This window comes from Salvelinus alpinus, chromosome 12, assembly GCF_045679555.1.
Source record: "Salvelinus alpinus chromosome 12, SLU_Salpinus.1, whole genome shotgun sequence".
NCBI classification, from domain to species: domain Eukaryota; kingdom Metazoa; phylum Chordata; class Actinopteri; order Salmoniformes; family Salmonidae; genus Salvelinus; species Salvelinus alpinus.
Window position 1 is genome coordinate 24,506,158 of NC_092097.1, and position 17,561 is coordinate 24,523,718.

Sequence of the window (17,561 nt, forward strand, 5' to 3'; positions counted from 1 at the left end):
TTTACACCGGCCATATTCAAACGGGTGTTGAGTGTTTGTAAATTCATCAGCTATACTGCACTCTGGTACACTCAGATGAGAGTGCTCTGAAATCGGATTAGATGGCCAGACTGAATTTACGAACGCACCCGAAATGGTTACTTGCATAGTGGAGTCTTTTGTTAAGACATGTAGCTAGCTAGCTAGGTAAACAATGAACCATAATCCCAACTCATGACGTTACTACCCTGCATGAATCTGCAGGTAGCTAACCAACCAGGTTCAATGTTAGCTAGCCAACATTAGGTTATATCTAGCTAAGCAGATGGCTCTAAGATACGAATAATAAGATCATACACGTAATGTTAGCTGGCAAGCCAGGCAGCAAATGTTAGCTAGCTAGCTAACAGTACACTAACTTGAAATGAAACCACTTTCTGTCAAAATTAGAAATGTGTAATATCTGAAACTGTAGCTAGCTAGACTATCTTACCCGTGTGCAGCATGTTAGGACATTTCTCCCTGGCACGGATGCTATTGTTGACCTTAATTTGATCCGGAGACAGGTGTTTTCTCTATCTCCTTAGCTATCACACTCTAATTCCACTGATTTCAAAACTCGGCCCTCCAAAAAGTGGAGAACAACACTTACGCAGTTTAATACGCAAAAAAAAAAAGTAAAGTCGCGTTTAAAAGTATTACCTACACATACTAACCAGCTCAAATAGACAGAAGCGTGCTATATGGCAGACCAATCCGAACGCATCTCTCGGCATGTCCAGCCCACTCATTATCTCAGCCAATCATGGGTAGCAGGAAGGTTGCCTCTTTTTCTGTGGCTAAACCAACTAGGCTCGTAATTTAACAATTTTATCCATATTTACAGATGGCATACAAGTTTCTTATTAAGCCACATGAAAGTTCACATGTTCCAGAAGGCATTTCTGCCAAAAAATGCATTTATATTTTCTCATGTGAAGTAGTGACCCGCGACATATGCCTAGTTTCCTGAAACGGGTCTCTGCAGCACTCCACCAATCAGGCCTTTATGGTAGAGTGGCCAAACGGCGGCCACTCCTCAGTAAAAGGCACAGGACAGCCCGCTTGGAGTTTGCCAAAAAGCACCTAAAGGATTCTCAGACCATGAGAAACAAGATTCTCTGGTCTGATGAAACCAAGATTGAACACTTTGGCATGAATGCCAAGCGACACGTCTGGAGGAAACCTGGCACCATCCCTACGGTGAAGCATAGTGGGGGCAGTATCATGCTGTGGGGATGTTGTTTTGCGGCAGGGACTGGGAGACTAGTCAGGATCGAGGGAAAGATGAACAGAGCAAAGTACAGAGAGATCCTTGATGAAAACCTGCTCCAGAGCGCTCAGGGCCTCAGATTGGGGGCGAAGGTTCACCTTCCAAAAGGACAACGACGCTAAGCACACAGCCAAGACAACGCAGGAGTGGCTTCGGGACAAGTCTCTGAATGTCCTTAAGTGGCCCAGCCAGAGCCTGGACTTGAACCTGATCGAACATCTCTGGAGAGACCTGAAAATAGCTGTGCAGCTGTGCAGAGTTTGAGAAGATCTGCAGAGAAGAATGGGAGAAACTCCCCAAATACAGGTATGCGAAGCTTGTAGTGTCATACCCAAGAAGACTTAAGTCTGTAATCGCTGCCAAATGTGTACTGAGTAAGGGTCTGAATACTTACATAGATGTGATATTTAAGTTGTTTTTGCTTTGTCATTATGGGGTATTGTGTGTAGATTGATGAGGGGAAAAAAACTATTAAATACATTTTTGAATAAGGCATGTTACAAAATGTGTAAAAGATCAATGGGTCTGAATACTTTCCTGAATGCACTATGGTATAACGGGTTTCCTCAAAGGTTTTGAATAATGGCAGCGCATTGGGGTTTACAGTACATCATCATCACATACAACCATAGAACTGAGCTCTCTAGAGAGCAGTCAACTGCTTCACAGCACTCACTATGTCTGTAGCTTGGTCTATTCTCTTACCCCTCCCCTGATGGAACTCATAGTGCTACTGTAGCTGCTTAATTTTGGTCAGAAACCTAAGAATGGTTATATGTATTTAGTGCCCTGTAGAAAACTGAAAACGCTAAAAGAACAGAAAGTAAAAAGACTACTAGTGCAGAGTGATGTTGACTTGCGGCATGTGTGTGTTTCTGTGTGTGTGAGCTTAATGTCAGACAGGCAGTTGGCAGGCCGTGCAATAACAGGCTCCTGTTCGAGTCTTGCTGACTCATGCCATTTTAAGTAAACAGCCAGCATAGACCAGGGCCTTGTCCACACACACACACACACACACACACACGCACGCACGCACGCACGCACGCACGCACGCACGCACGCACGCACGCACGCACACGCACGCACACACACACACAGGTCACAAGTCAACATCTCTGGTCTAAACAGCCTCTCAGGTTTCTGCCAGTCCTCCAGTTGGGTCTCACACACAGAATCCTGTCCATTTCACATTTCATTTTCTCCTGATTTAGAGACATATGCTGCCATTTAAAATCGTCAATATAAAGACTTGAGTTTGGCCACTTGGTGAGGAAACGCATCAAAAATGAGAAATTAACATGAAGGTCAAATGAGACATTTAGCATTGAAAGAGATCACAGAGACCAAGACATGCTGAAAACAGCTCCTGGTCTGAGTCAAAAAGATCCTCTAGAAAAACAACAGCTCCATCCCCTATCCTTTGTAGAGAGAAAGAAACCAAACTGGAGAGGAGGGGATTAGGGGATGAGCAGCCTGAGACGATGAGACGTAACGTGGTTAATCAAATTACTATAATACAGTATGTTACGTTTGGTATAGTTACATAGGACAGAATGTTACTTAAAAACAAAGGAGGGTGGTTGGTTGAGGTGAATGGGTAGGCGTATAACGCGAACATGTTTGAATCTCATCACAGACAACTTTAGCATTTTAGCTAATTAGCAACTTGCAACTACTTACTACTTTTTAGCTTCACCCACACAGCCAGACTAATGCTAGCACAGTGAGGAGCTCATATCACACAGTCTTCTGCTGCCAATCTACACCAGAGAATCATTTTACTAGTGAAGAGATCAGTAAGAGGCTTTTATGTCACTTTCAGAAGTTTAGAATGGTATTTTTCAAACTGCTTTTACAATTGCTAAGAGATTAAAGGAAATATGATTATAGATTGAGACATTTACATATTTTGGATTATTCTCTGGAAAGATGTTACATTTATTTGCTATTACATTTTATATTCACTATTCCATTTATTCATTATTCGTCACATGACAGAACAGAGTAGCCTATAAATGAAAACCCCTCATATGAAAAGCATGCTAGCTAACCCTTCCACTAACCTTAACCCTTTAACCTAACTCCTAACCCTAACCTTAACTCTAACCTTAAACCCTAAATCGAACCCCTAGCCTAGCTAATGTTAACCACCTAGCTAACGTTAGCATTAGCCACTTGGAATTCGTAACATATCAAACGTTTTTCAAATTCATGACACATTGTATGAATTGCCATTCGTAACATATCATACAAATTGTAATTCGTAACATATCATATGAAATGCATGCCATATGAAACGTAACATATACTAATGCAGTGTCCCGGATATTCGTTGACTATGTTATGTCTACCCCTGAGTCCAGGTTGGGATGAGGGATGAGGACGTAGACCACAGAAGAGAAAGGGAGCAGAGAGATGAGACGGGGACCAAAGGATAGAGAGAGAATAGCAAGTTGAGGAGTGTGGAAGGCAAAAACAAGAGCACACAATGAGAACCCAGACCAGAGGGAGCCCTTAGGGAGTGCACAGGAAGAGGCGCCTCGTACGCACAAACCAACATTTCCTGCCATGAGTGTGTGAGCGTGTGTGTGTGTGTGTGTGTGTGTGTGTGTGTGTGTGTGTGTGTGTGTGTGTGTGTGTGTGTGTGTGTGTGTGTGTGTGTGTGTGTGTGTGTGTGTGTGTGTGTGTGTGTGTGTGTGTGTGTGTGTGTGTGTGTGTGTGTGTGTGAGCATGTGTGGGTTTGCATGTGTATGTGTGATCTCTGGCCAAGTGTGTGAGCGTGTGATGGCAGCCGCTCAAACGGATCCAGTCCATTTGACCTGGACACACAACATACACCCCAGGGAGAGCGAGGGAGAGAGGGGGAGTGGAGGGGGTGTAAAAGGGGTGAGGAGAAGATGGGGGAGAAAGGGGACAGTGAGGATGGGGGAGGGAGAGAAGTGAGCCCTGTCCTGTTTGGGTCATAACGCACTGATCACCGTGGAAATGTCAGAACCCTGTTCCGTATCGACTGTTGCTCTTGCGTTGTTACTCACCTACTGTCACACGTCCAGTTCAGCAAAACATAAATATTTCAAACAGAGTAAAAGTGAAAACATCACAAGTCTAAAAGGCCAAAATCACGACACTGTGTTTTCATCACTTCTATCTCTCATTTTTAAACCACAATGAAAGAGAAACATCCATTTCATCTCTTCCTGTTGAAAGTTTATTTTCACAGCTTTCTGTAAAGCTCAGAACTTTAATAATTTATTTAATTCACGCTTCACTCCTACTGTAAAAGAAGGACAAATAACAGTCCTGAAACATAAAGCCTACTGTAGCTTGTTGTCCAACAGTTCCACACTACATGTACTTTATATTAAAGCAGGACTTAAATGTTCCTTACTACATGTACTTTATATTAAAGCAGGACTTAAATGTTCCTTACTACATGTACTTTATGTTAAAGGAGGACTTAAATGTTCCTTACTACATGTACTTTATGTTAAAGGAGGACTTAAATGTTCCAGACTACATGTACTTTATTTAAAGCAGGACTTAAATGTTCCTTACTACATGTACTTTATATTAAAGCAGGACTTAAATGTTCCTTACTACATGTACTTTATGTTAAAGGAGGACTTAAATGCTCCAGACTACATGTACTTTATTTAAAGCAGGACTTAAATGTTCCATACTACATGTACTTTATATTAAAGAAGGACTTAAATGTTCCTTACTACATGTACTTTATGTTAAAGGAGGACTTAAATGCTCCAGACTACATGTACTTTATTTAAAGCAGGACTTAAATGTTCCTTACTACATGTACTTTATGTTAAAGGAGGACTTAAATGCTCCAGACTACATGTACTTTATTTAAAGCAGGACTTAAATGTTCCATACTACATGTACTTTATATTAAAGAAGGACTTAAGTGTTCCTTACTACATGTACTTTATATTAAAGCAGGACTTAAATGTTCCATACTACATGTACTTTATATTAAAGAAGGACTTAAATGGTCCTTACTACATGTACTTTATATTAAAGGAGGACTTAAATGTTCCTTACTACATGTACTTTATAATAAAGCAGGACTTAAATGTTCCTTACTACATGTACTTTATATTAAAGGAGGACTTAAATGTTCCTTACTACATGTACTTTATATTAAAGGAGGACTTAAATGTTCCTTACTACATGTACTTTATATTAAAGAAGTACTTAAATGTTCCAGACTACATGTACTTTATATTAAAGAAGGACTTAAATGTTCCTTACTACATGGACTTTAAAGAAGGACTTAAATGTTCCTTACTACATGTACTTTATATTAAAGAAGGACTTAAATGTTCCTTACTACATGTACTTTAAAGCAGGACTTAAATGTTCCAGACTAAATGTACTTTATATTAAAGCAGGACTTAAATGTTCCTTACTACATGTACTTTATATTAAAGCAGGACTTAAATGTTCCATACTACATGTACTTTATATTAAAGGAGGACTTAAATGGTCCAGACTACATGTACTTTATATTAAAGGAGGACTTAAATGTTCCTTACTACATGTACTTTATATTAAAGGAGGACTTAAATGTTCCTTACTACATGTACTTTAAAGAAGGACTTAAATGTTCCTTACTACATGTACTTTATATTAAAGAAGGACTTAAATGTTCCATACTACATGTACTTTATATTAAAGGAGGACTTAAATGTTCCTTACTACACATGTACTTTATATTAAAGCAGGACTTAAATGTTCCAGACTACATGTACTTTATATTAAAGGAGGACTTAAATGTTCCTTACTACATGTACTTTAAAGCAGGACTTAAATGTTCCAGACTAAATGTACTTTATATTAAAGCAGGACTTAAATGTTCCTTACTACATGTACTTTATATTAAAGCAGGACTTAAATGTTCCATACTACATGTACTTTATATTAAAGGAGGACTTAAATGTTCCAGACTACATGTACTTTATATTAAAGGAGGACTTAAATGTTCCTTACTACATGTACTTTATATTAAAGGAGGACTTAAATGTTCCTTACTACACATGTACTTTATATTAAAGCAGGACTTAAATGTTCAGACTACATGTACTTTATATTAAAGGAGGACTTAAATGTTCCTTACTACACATGTACTTTATATTAAAGCAGGACTTAAATGTTCCAGACTACATGTACTTTATATTAAAGGAGGACTTAAATGTTCCTTACTACACATGTACTTTATATTAAAGCAGGACTTAAATGTTCCTTACTACATGTACTTTATATTAAAGGAGGACTTAAATGTTCCAGACTACATGTACTTTATATTAAAGGAGGACTTAAATGTTCCTTACTACATGTACTTTATATTAAAGGAGGACTTAAATGTTCCTTACTACATGTACTTTAAAGAAGGACTTAAATGTTCCTTACTACATGTACTTTAAAGCAGGACTTAAATGTTCCAGACTAAATGTACTTTATATTAAAGCAGGACTTAAATGGTCCTTACTACATGTATTTATATTAAAGCAGGACTTAAATGTTCCATACTACATGTACTTTATATTAAAGGAGGACTTAAATGTTCCAGACTACATGTACTTTATATTAAAGGAGGACTTAAATGTTCCTTACTACATGTACTTTATATTAAAGGAGGACTTAAATGTTCCTTACTACATGTACTTTAAAGAAGGACTTAAATGTTCCTTACTACATGTACTTTATATTAAAGAAGGACTTAAATGTTCCAGACTACATGTACTTTATATTAAAGGAGGACTTAAATGTTCCTTACTACACATGTACTTTATATTAAAGCAGGACTTAAATGTTTCAGACTACATGTACTTTATATTAAAGGAGGTCTTAAATGTTCCTTACTACATGTACTTTAAAGCAGGACTTAAATGTTCCATACTAAATGTACTTTATATTAAAGCAGGACTTAAATGTTCCTTACTACATGTACTTTATATTAAAGCAGGACTTAAATGTTCCATACTACATGTACTTTATATTAAAGGAGGACTTAAATGTTCCAGACTACATGTACTTTATATTAAAGGAGGACTTAAATGTTCCTTACTACATGTACTTTATATTAAAGGAGGACTTAAATGTTCCTTACTACACATGTACTTTATATTAAAGCAGGACTTAAATGTTCAGACTACATGTACTTTATATTAAAGGAGGACTTAAATGTTCCTTACTACACATGTACTTTATATTAAAGCAGGACTTAAATGTTCCAGACTACATGTACTTTATATTAAAGGAGGACTTAAATGTTCCTTACTACACATGTACTTTATATTAAAGCAGGACTTAAATGTTCCTTACTACATGTAGTTTATATTAAAGCAGGACTTAAATGTTCCACACTAGATATACTTTATATTAAAGAAGGACTTAAATGTTCCTTACTACATGTACTTTATGTTAAAGGAGGACTTAAATGTTCCAGACTACATGTACTTTATATTAAAGGAGGACTTAAATGTTCCTTACTACATGTACTTTATATTAAAGGAGGACTTAAATGTTCCTTACTACATGTACTTTATATTAAAGAAGGACTTAAATGTTCCAGACTAAATGTACTTTCTATTAAAGAAGGACTTAAATGTTCCTTACTACATGTACTTTATATTAAAGCAGGACTTAAATGTTCCTTACTACATGTACTTTATATTAAAGGAGGACTTAAATGTTCCAGACTACATGTACTTTATATTAAAGAAGGACTTAAATGTTCCTTACTACATGTACTTTATATTAAAGCAGGACTTAAATGCTCCTTACTACATGTACTTTATGTTAAAGGAGGACTTAAATGTTCCAGACTACATGTACTTTATTTAAAGCAGGACTTAAATGTTCCTTACTACATGTACTTTATATTAAAGCAGGACTTAAATGTTCCATACTACATGTACTTTATATTAAAGAAGGACTTAAATGTTCCTTACTACATGTACTTTATATTAAAGCAGGACTTAAATGTTCCATACTACATGTACTTTATATTAAAGAAGGACTTAAATGTTCCTTACTACATGTACTTTATATTAAAGGAGGACTTAAATGTTCCTTACTACATGTACTTTATAATAAAGCAGGACTTAAATGTTCCTTACTACATGTACTTTATATTAAAGGAGGACTTAAATATTCCTTACTACATGTACTTTATATTAAAGGAGGACTTAAATGTTCCTTACTACATGTACTTTAAAGAAGGACTTAAATGTTCCTTACTACATGTACTTTATATTAAAGAAGTACTTAAATGTTCCTTACTACATGTACTTTATATTAAAGAAGGACTTAAATGTTCCTTACTACATGGACTTTAAAGAAGGACTTAAATGTTCCTTACTACATGTACTTTATATTAAAGAAGGACTTAAATGTTCCTTACTACATGTACTTTATATTAAAGAAGGACTTAAATGTTCCTTACTACATGTACTTTAAAGCAGGACTTAAATGTTCCAGACTAAATGTACTTTATATTAAAGCAGGAATTAAATGTTCCTTACTACATGTACTTTATATTAAAGCAGGACTTAAATGTTCCATACTACATGTACTTTATATTAAAGGAGGACTTAAATGTTCAGACTACATGTACTTTATATTAAAGGAGGACTTAAATGTTCCTTACTACATGTACTTTATATTAAAGGAGGACTTAAATGTTCCTTACTACATGTACTTTAAAGAAGAACTTAAATGTTCCTTACTACATGTACTTTATATTAAAGAAGGACTTAAATGTTCCAGACTACATGTACTTTATATTAAAGGAGGACTTAAATGTTCCTTACTACACATGTACTTTATATTAAAGCAGGACTTAAATGTTCCAGACTACATGTACTTTATATTAAAGGAGGACTTAAATGTTCCTTACTACATGTACTTTAAAGCAGGACTTAAATGTTCCAGACTAAATGTACTTTATATTAAAGCAGGACTTAAATGTTCCTTACTACATGTACTTTATATTAAAGCAGGACTTAAATGTTCCATACTACATGTACTTTATATTAAAGGAGGACTTAAATGTTCCAGACTACATGTACTTTATATTAAAGGAGGACTTAAATGTTCCTTACTACATGTACTTTATATTAAAGGAGGACTTAAATGTTCCTTACTACACATGTACTTTATATTAAAGAAGGACTTAAATGTTCCAGACTACATGTACTTTATATTAAAGGAGGACTTAAATGTTCCTTACTACATGTACTTTATATTAAAGCAGGACTTAAATGTTCCAGACTACATGTACTTTATGTTAAAGGAGGACTTAAATGGTCCAGACTACATGTACTTTATATTAAAGGAGGACTTAAATGTTCCTTACTACATGTACTTTATGTTAAAGGAGGACTTAAATGGTCCAGACTACATGTACTTTATATTAAAGGAGGACTTAAATGTTCCTTACTACATGTACTTTATGTTAAAGGAGGACTTAAATGGTCCAGACTACATGTACTTTATATTAAAGGAGGACTTAAATGTTCCTTACTACATGTACTTTATATTAAAGAAGGACTTAAATGTTCCAGACTAAATGTACTTTATATTAAAGAAGGACTTAAATGTTCCTTACTACATGTACTTTATATTAAAGCAGGACTTAAATGTTCCTTACTACATGTACTTTATATTAAAGGAGGACTTAAATGATCCAGACTAAATGTACTTTATATTAAAGAAGGACTTAAATGTTCCATACTACATGTACTTTATATTAAAGAAGGACTTAAATGTTCCATAAATCTACATCGTGGTATGTTACAGTCCTGTGTAACAAAACAGAGAAGGGAACAAAATGGTGGTGCATGGCTACACATGTTCCTGAGAACTGGAATTTTCCCTAATCCTGTTCTCCTCACACCTGTGTATGTGGCTAGAACTAAAACGCGGTTAGATTTTATTGCAAAGTGTGCATACTTCGAAATCCATGCCAATGTAGTGATATCTAAACATTGAACTTTACATGAATATCCTCTATTGGATTGCCTACCAATTGTTCCTTGTAGCTTTTCAGCTGAATGGCAAAGAAGGCACACTAAATGTGTATATTTTGGGCCAATGGAGGTGCTTACTGTCTGTGATTATGTTAAGACTCGCATACAGAACATCAACACCTGGTTGTGCCACCTGTATTCATATATGTTCCACAGCTCCCTTTCCTCTGTGCTGCCTAGCCAGTGGGCGGAGGAGGAGGAAATGGCTGACTGGCCAGAGCTGTGCTCCAGAGCAGAATATCATTGCACTATTACACTGTATTATATATGATATTCAGTTAAATAGGGCGCCAGTGAAACCCATCACATTGTAAAGTGGAGGAAAAGTCCCCTCAGTGACGGGGTCTGGGTAAGAAGGTTTGCAGCCAGCGGGGGTGGTGGCGCGGTTAGGGAAGCCTCTGCTTAGGGACACACAGACTAACGCTGGCCACTCCTGCTTAAGAAGGTCAGCCATATTTCTGTGTGGCCGTCCTCTATATACTGACCCCATAGCACAACACTTTGTGAATTTTGTGAATCACATTTTGTGAATTACTGCACATATCCAGCCAGGAAGCATCTTCATAAAATATATATTGATGGTTTTGAATAGTAATATTTTATTTTGGCTTGCTATTTGGAAGTTACTGTAAGAAAGTGGTACTTTTCCATTGGCTCTAGGAAGCCAGACCTGTCCTCCCCGATCAGACTGAGATAGACTGGAGACATCTTTATGAACAATCTTTACCTGTCAGATGGGAATGAGCCTTTTCTCAAATCTCTTGTCTCTGTCTCCCCCTCATCTCTCTCTCCATTATCTCACTCTCTTTCTCCCCCTCTCTCTCGTGTATACACACATACACTTTTACTCTATCTCTCAATTTTCTCCATCTCTCTCTCAGCCGTAGTGTTTTAGATGTGAGAGTGAGATAACACACAGCTCGTCTGCTCTGCCGACAGTTCCTAATGATCTCCTCTCACACCCAGAGCTCTGACTCAAATGGCCTTAGAGATAGAATGAGTAGAACAGACAGTCCATCAGTCTACAGAGAATTGCTTTGAATGGGGATGTTGATTCTACTCGTTTTGATTCTATGCTTCACCCACACAGCCAGACTAATGCTAGCACAGTGAGGAACTCATATCACACAGTCTTCTGCTGCCAATCTACACCAGAGAATCATTTGACCGGTGAAGAGATCATTAAGAGGCTTTTATGTCACTTTCAGAAGTTTAGAATGGTATTTTTCAAACTGTCTTTACAATTTCTAAGAGATTAAAGGAAGCATGATTATAGATTTATAAATTGACATATCTTGGATTATTCTCTGGAAAGATGTTACATTTTATTCACTATTTCATTTTTATTCTATATTCAGTTTATTCATTATTATTCTCATGACAGAACAGAGTAGCCTATAAAGGAAAACCCTTCATATGAAAAGTATGAAACCATTTCCTTTCATCAGTTCATAGAATTGCATGTTCCAAGGTCAACGTTAAAAGTTACAGCTTTCAACAAATCAAATTGCAGAACTTCTATTGATGTTCTACTATTCACACTCTGATTGTCATGGCCTGAGGCAAATAAAGTAGCCCAAGACTGGCAATGGTGGAGAACTTTAGTACAGGTCCTATGTTCAAATGTTCTATATGATTTCAGAAGCTACATGTTCTGGCTAGTTCTCCCAGCTAAAATAGTAATATCCTAAAGAGACAGTGAGTATAACAGTGCTGGTGTCAGCTAGCTGTTTCAAGGATGAGGGCATCACTGAGGCCTGGTGACCACTGCAGCTCAACACAGGTACACTACAGTACCCCTCTGCTTCTAATGAGAGAGTGTGTGTGTAAGCGCAGACACTTGAAGTGCCACACACACACACACACACACAGGCACATGCGCACGCACACACAGGCCTACATCTCCCCTGCCCCCTACCATGCCCCCACCACCCTTGCCTCCAGTCCTCAGTTCAGCCTGAGTGCCTCAGTGACATTGTGTGTGTGTGTGTGTGTGTGTGTGTGTGTGTGTGTGTGTGTGTGTGTGTGTGTGTGCGTGCGTGCGTGCGTGCGTGCGTGCGTGCGTGCGTGCGTGCGTGCGTGTTACAGAGCGATCCCTCTGTCTGGCTGACCCCAGTGGAGAAAGGGAAGGATAAGAAAAGGCAATTAAAGGAGAGATGGCTTGTGCGTCTCCAGGAGCGCCTCTGACCGTTAACCTTCCTGGAGACAGAGAGAGAGAGAGAAACCTAACGATGGAGACAATCCGTTTAGACTAAAGCGCTCCCTCGTTTTTACAGAGCTAATATCCTGCCTTTTTAAACCCTTCCAATCGCAATTGTAACTTTGTGTGGACGGTTCATTTAATAGTAAGTTGAGCCCAGATGTATTTGTGTATCCAAGGACCTGTACACATCAAGCCACTGTTACTCTGATACAACCATTTGGCAGTATTTTAGGAAAGAAAATATTGTGTCATACTGTCAGAGATACAAGCATGTCTGAGAGTTCTAAACAATTGCGTCTCTGATAGTCATGTGTTCCAGGTGTGTTTGGGCCTGGAAGGTAGTGTGTAGGGGGAGTGTAGTGTGTAGGGGGAGTGTAGTGTGTAGGGGGAGTGTAGTGTGTAGGGGGAGTGTAGTGTGTAGGGGGAGTGTAGTGTGTAGGGGGAGTGTAGTGTGTAGGGGGAGTGTAGTGTGTAGGGGGAGTGTAGTGTGTAGGGGGAGTGTAGTGTGTAGGGGGAGTGTAGTGTGTAGGGGGAGTGTAGTGTGTAGGGGGAGTGTAGTGTGTAGGGGGAGTGTAGTGTGTAGGGGGAGTGTAGTGTGTAGGGGGAGTGTAGTGTGTAGGGGGAGTGTAGTGTGTAGGGGGAGTGTAGTGTGTAGGGGGAGTGTAGTGTGTAGGGGGAGTGTAGTGTGTAGGGGTAGTGTAGTGTGTAGGGGGAGTGTAGTGTGTAGGGGGAGTGTAGTGTGTAGGGGGAGTGTAGTGTGTAGGGGGAGTGTAGTGTGTAGGGGGAGTGTAGTGTGTAGGGGGAGTGTAGTGTGTAGGGGGAGTGTAGTGTGTAGGGGGAGTGTAGTGTGTAGGGGTAGTGTAGTGTGTAGGGGGAGTGTAGTGTGTAGGGGGAGTGTAGTGTGTAGGGGGGAGTGTAGTGTGTAGGGGGAGTGTAGTGTGTAAGGGGGAGTGTTGTGTGTAGGGGGAGTGTTGTGTGTAGGGGGAGTGTAGTGTGTAGGGGGAGTGTAGTGTGTAGGGGGGAGTGTTGTGTGTAGGGGAGTGTAGTGTGTAAGGGGGAGTATTGTGTGTAGGGGGAGTGTAGTGTGTAGGGGGAGTGTAGTGTGTAGGGGTAGTGTAGTGTGTAGGGGGAGTGTAGTGTGTAGGGGAGTGTAGTGTGTAGGGGGAGTGTAGTGTGTAGGGGTAGTGTAGTGTGTAGGGGGAGTGTAGTGTGTAGGGGGAGTGTAGTGTGTAGGGGGGAGTGTAGTGTGTAGGGGGAGTGTAGTGTGTAAGGGGGAGTGTTGTGTGTAGGGGGAGTGTTGTGTGTAGGGGGAGTGTAGTGTGTAGGGGGAGTGTAGTGTGTAGGGGGAGTGTAGTGTGTAGGGGGAGTGTAGTGTGTAGGGGGGAGTGTTGTGTGTAAGGGGGAGTATTGTGTGTAGGGGGAGTGTAGTGTGTAGGGGGAGTGTAGTGTGTAGGGGAGTGTAGTGTGTAAGGGGGAGTGTAGTGTGTAAGGGGAGTGTAGTGTGTAGGGGGGAGTGTTGTGTGTAGGGGAGTGTAGTGTGTAAGGGGGAGTATTGTGTGTAGGGGGAGTGTAGTGTGTAGGGGGAGTGTAGTGTGTAGGGGTAGTGTAGTGTGTAGGGGGAGTGTAGTGTGTAGGGGGAGTGTAGTGTGTAGGGGGAGTGTAGTGTGTAGGGGTAGTGTAGTGTGTAGGGGGAGTGTAGTGTGTAGGGGGAGTGTAGTGTGTAGGGGGAGTGTAGTGTGTAGGGGGAGTGTAGTGTGTAAGGGGGAGTGTTGTGTGTAGGGGGAGTGTTGTGTGTAGGGGGAGTGTAGTGTGTAGGGGGAGTGTAGTGTGTAAGGGGGAGTGTAGTGTGTAGGGGGAGTGTAGTGTGTAGGGGGGAGTGTTGTGTGTAGGGGAGTGTAGTGTGTAAGGGGGAGTATTGTGTGTAAGGGGGAGTGTAGTGTGTAGGGGGAGTGTAGTGTGTAGGGGGAGTGTAGTGTGTAGGGGGAGTGTAGTGTGTAGGGGGAGTGTAGTGTGTAGGGGGAGTGTAGTGTGTAGGGGGGAGTGTTGTGTGTAGGGGGAGTGTTGTGTGTAGGGGGAGTGTAGTGTGTAAGGGGGAGTGTAGTGTGTAGGGGGAGTGTAGTGTGTAGGGGGAGTGTAGTGTGTAAGGGGGAGTGTAGTGTGTAAGGGGGAGTGTAGTGTGTAAGGGGGAGTGTTGTGTGTAGGGGGAGTGTTGTGTGTAGGGGGAGTGTAGTGTGTAGGGGGAGTGTAGTGTGTAAGGGGGAGTGTAGTGTGTAGGGGGGAGTGTTGTGTTTAGGGGAGTGTAGTGTGTAGGGGGGAGTGTAGTGTGTAGGGGGAGTATAGTGTGTACGGGGAGTGTAGTGTGTAGGGGGGAGTGTTGTGTGTAGGGGAGTGTAGTGTGTAGAGGAGTGTGTAGGGGGAGTGTAGTGGGTAGGGGAGTGTATTGCGTAGGGGAAGTGTAGTGTGTAGGGGGAGTGTAGTGTGTAGGCGAGTGTAGTGTGTAGGGGAGTGTGTAGGGGGAGTGAGGTGTGTAGGGGGAGTGTAGTGTGTAGGGGTAGTGTTGTGTGTAGGGGGAGTGTAGGGGGAGTGTAGTGTGTAGGGGAGTGTAGTGTGTAGGAGGAGTGCAGTGTGTACGGGGAGTGTTGTGTGTAGGGGAGTGTGTAGGGGTAGTGTAGTGTGTAGGGGGGAGTGTTGTGTGTAGGGGGGAGTGTTGAGTGTAGGGGGAGTGTTGTGTGTAGGGGAGTGTAGTGTGTGGGGGAGTGTAGTGTGTAGGGGGAGTGTAGTGTGTAGGGGAGTGTGTAGGGGGAGTGTAGTGGGTAGGGGGAGTGTTGTGTGTAGGGGAGTGTAGTGTGTGGGGGAGTGTAGTGTGTAGGGGAGTGTGTAGGGGGAGTGAGGTGTGTAGGGGGAGTGTAGTGGGTAGGGGAGTGTAGTGTGTAGGGGTAGTGTAGTGTGTAGGGGGAGTGTGTAGGGGGAGTGTAGTGTGTAGGGGGAGTGTAGTGTGTAGGGGAGTGTAGTGTGTAGGGGAGTGTAGTGTGTAGGGGAGTGTAGTGTGTAGGGGAGTGTGTAGGGGGAGTGTAGTGTGTACGGGGAGTGTAGTGTGTAGGGTGGAGTGTTGTGTGTAGGGGAGTGTGTAGGGGTAGTGTAGTGTGTAGGGGAGTGTAGTGTGTAGTGTAGTTTGTAGGGGGAGTGTAGTGTGTAGGGGGAGTGTGTAGGGGAGTGTAGTGTGTAGGGGTAGTGTAGTGTGTACGGGGAGTGTAGTGTGTAGGGGGGAGTGTAGTGTGTAGGGGAGTGGATAGTGTGCAGATGGATGGTAGTGTGTAGATGAGAGAGAAAGTGAACTCTCTGAAATAGGTGAGGGATTTTGAAATATATATATTTTTATATAACCTTTATTTAACTAGGCAAGTCAGTTTAAGAACAAATTCTTATTTACAATGACGGCCTACACAAGCCAAACCCAGACGCTTCTGGGCCAATTGTGTGCCGCCCTATGGGACTCCCAATCACGGCCGGTTGTGATACAGCCTGGATTTGAACCAGGGTGTCTGTAGTGACGCCTCTAGCACTGAGATGCAGTGCCTTAGACCGCTGTACCACTCGGGAGCCCAAAATAACCATGCTCAGATATGAAAGGGGGTAAATGACAGAGTAGTGGCCCAGAGTAGGTTGTGCGTGCATGTGTGTGTTTGTTTTCAGAGAGATAGAGGGATGAATCAGATACAGGAAGTCAAAACAGCGGAACAGAGAATCATCATCATTGCTTGATTACAGAGCAGGCAGCTAAAGTGTGAGCGTGTGTGGCAACAAAGACACAACACACTGGCAACACTAATACAACACACTGGCAACAAAGACACAACACACTGGCAACACTAATACAACACACTGGCAACACTGACACAACACACTGGCAATACTGACAACACACTGGCAACATTGACACAACACACTGGCAACACTAATACAACACACTGGCAACAAAGACACAACACCTGCAACACTAATACAACACACTGGCAACACTGACACAATACACTGGCAACACTGACACAACACACTGGCAACACTGACACAACACACTGGCAACACTGACACAACACACTGGCAACACTGACACAACACACTGGCAACACTGACACAACACACTGGCAACACTGACACAACACACTGGCAACACTGACACAACACACTGGCAACACTGACACAACACACTGGCAACACCAATACAACACACTGGCAACACCAATACAACACACTGGCAACACCAATACAACACACTGGCAACACTGACACAACACACTGGCAACACTAATACAGCACACTGGCAACACTGACACAACACACTGGCAACACTAATACAACACACTGGCAACACTGACACAACACACTGGCAACACTAATACAACACACTGGCAACACTAATACAACACACTGGCAACACTGACACAACACACTGGCAACACTAATACAACACACTGGCAACACTAATACAACACACTGGCAACACTGACACAACACACTGACAACACTGACACAATACACTGGCAACACTGACACAACACACTACCAACAAAGACACAACACACTGGCAACAAAGACACAACACACTGGCAACACACTGCCAACAAAGACACAACACACTGGCAACAAAGACACAACACACTGGCAACACACTGGCAACACACTGGTAACAAAGACACAACACACTGGCAACAAAGACAGAACACACTGGCAACACACTGGCAACAAAGACACAACACACTGGCAACACACTGGCAACAAAGACACAACACACTGGCAACAAAGACACAACACACTGGCAACACACTGGCAACAAAGACACAACACACTGGCAACAAAGACACAACACACTGGCAACAAAGACACAACACACTGGCAACACTGACACAACACACTGCCAACAAAGACACAACACACTGTCAACACACTGGCAACAAAGACACAACACACTGGCAACAAAGACACAACACACTGGCAACACTGACACAACACACTGGCAACA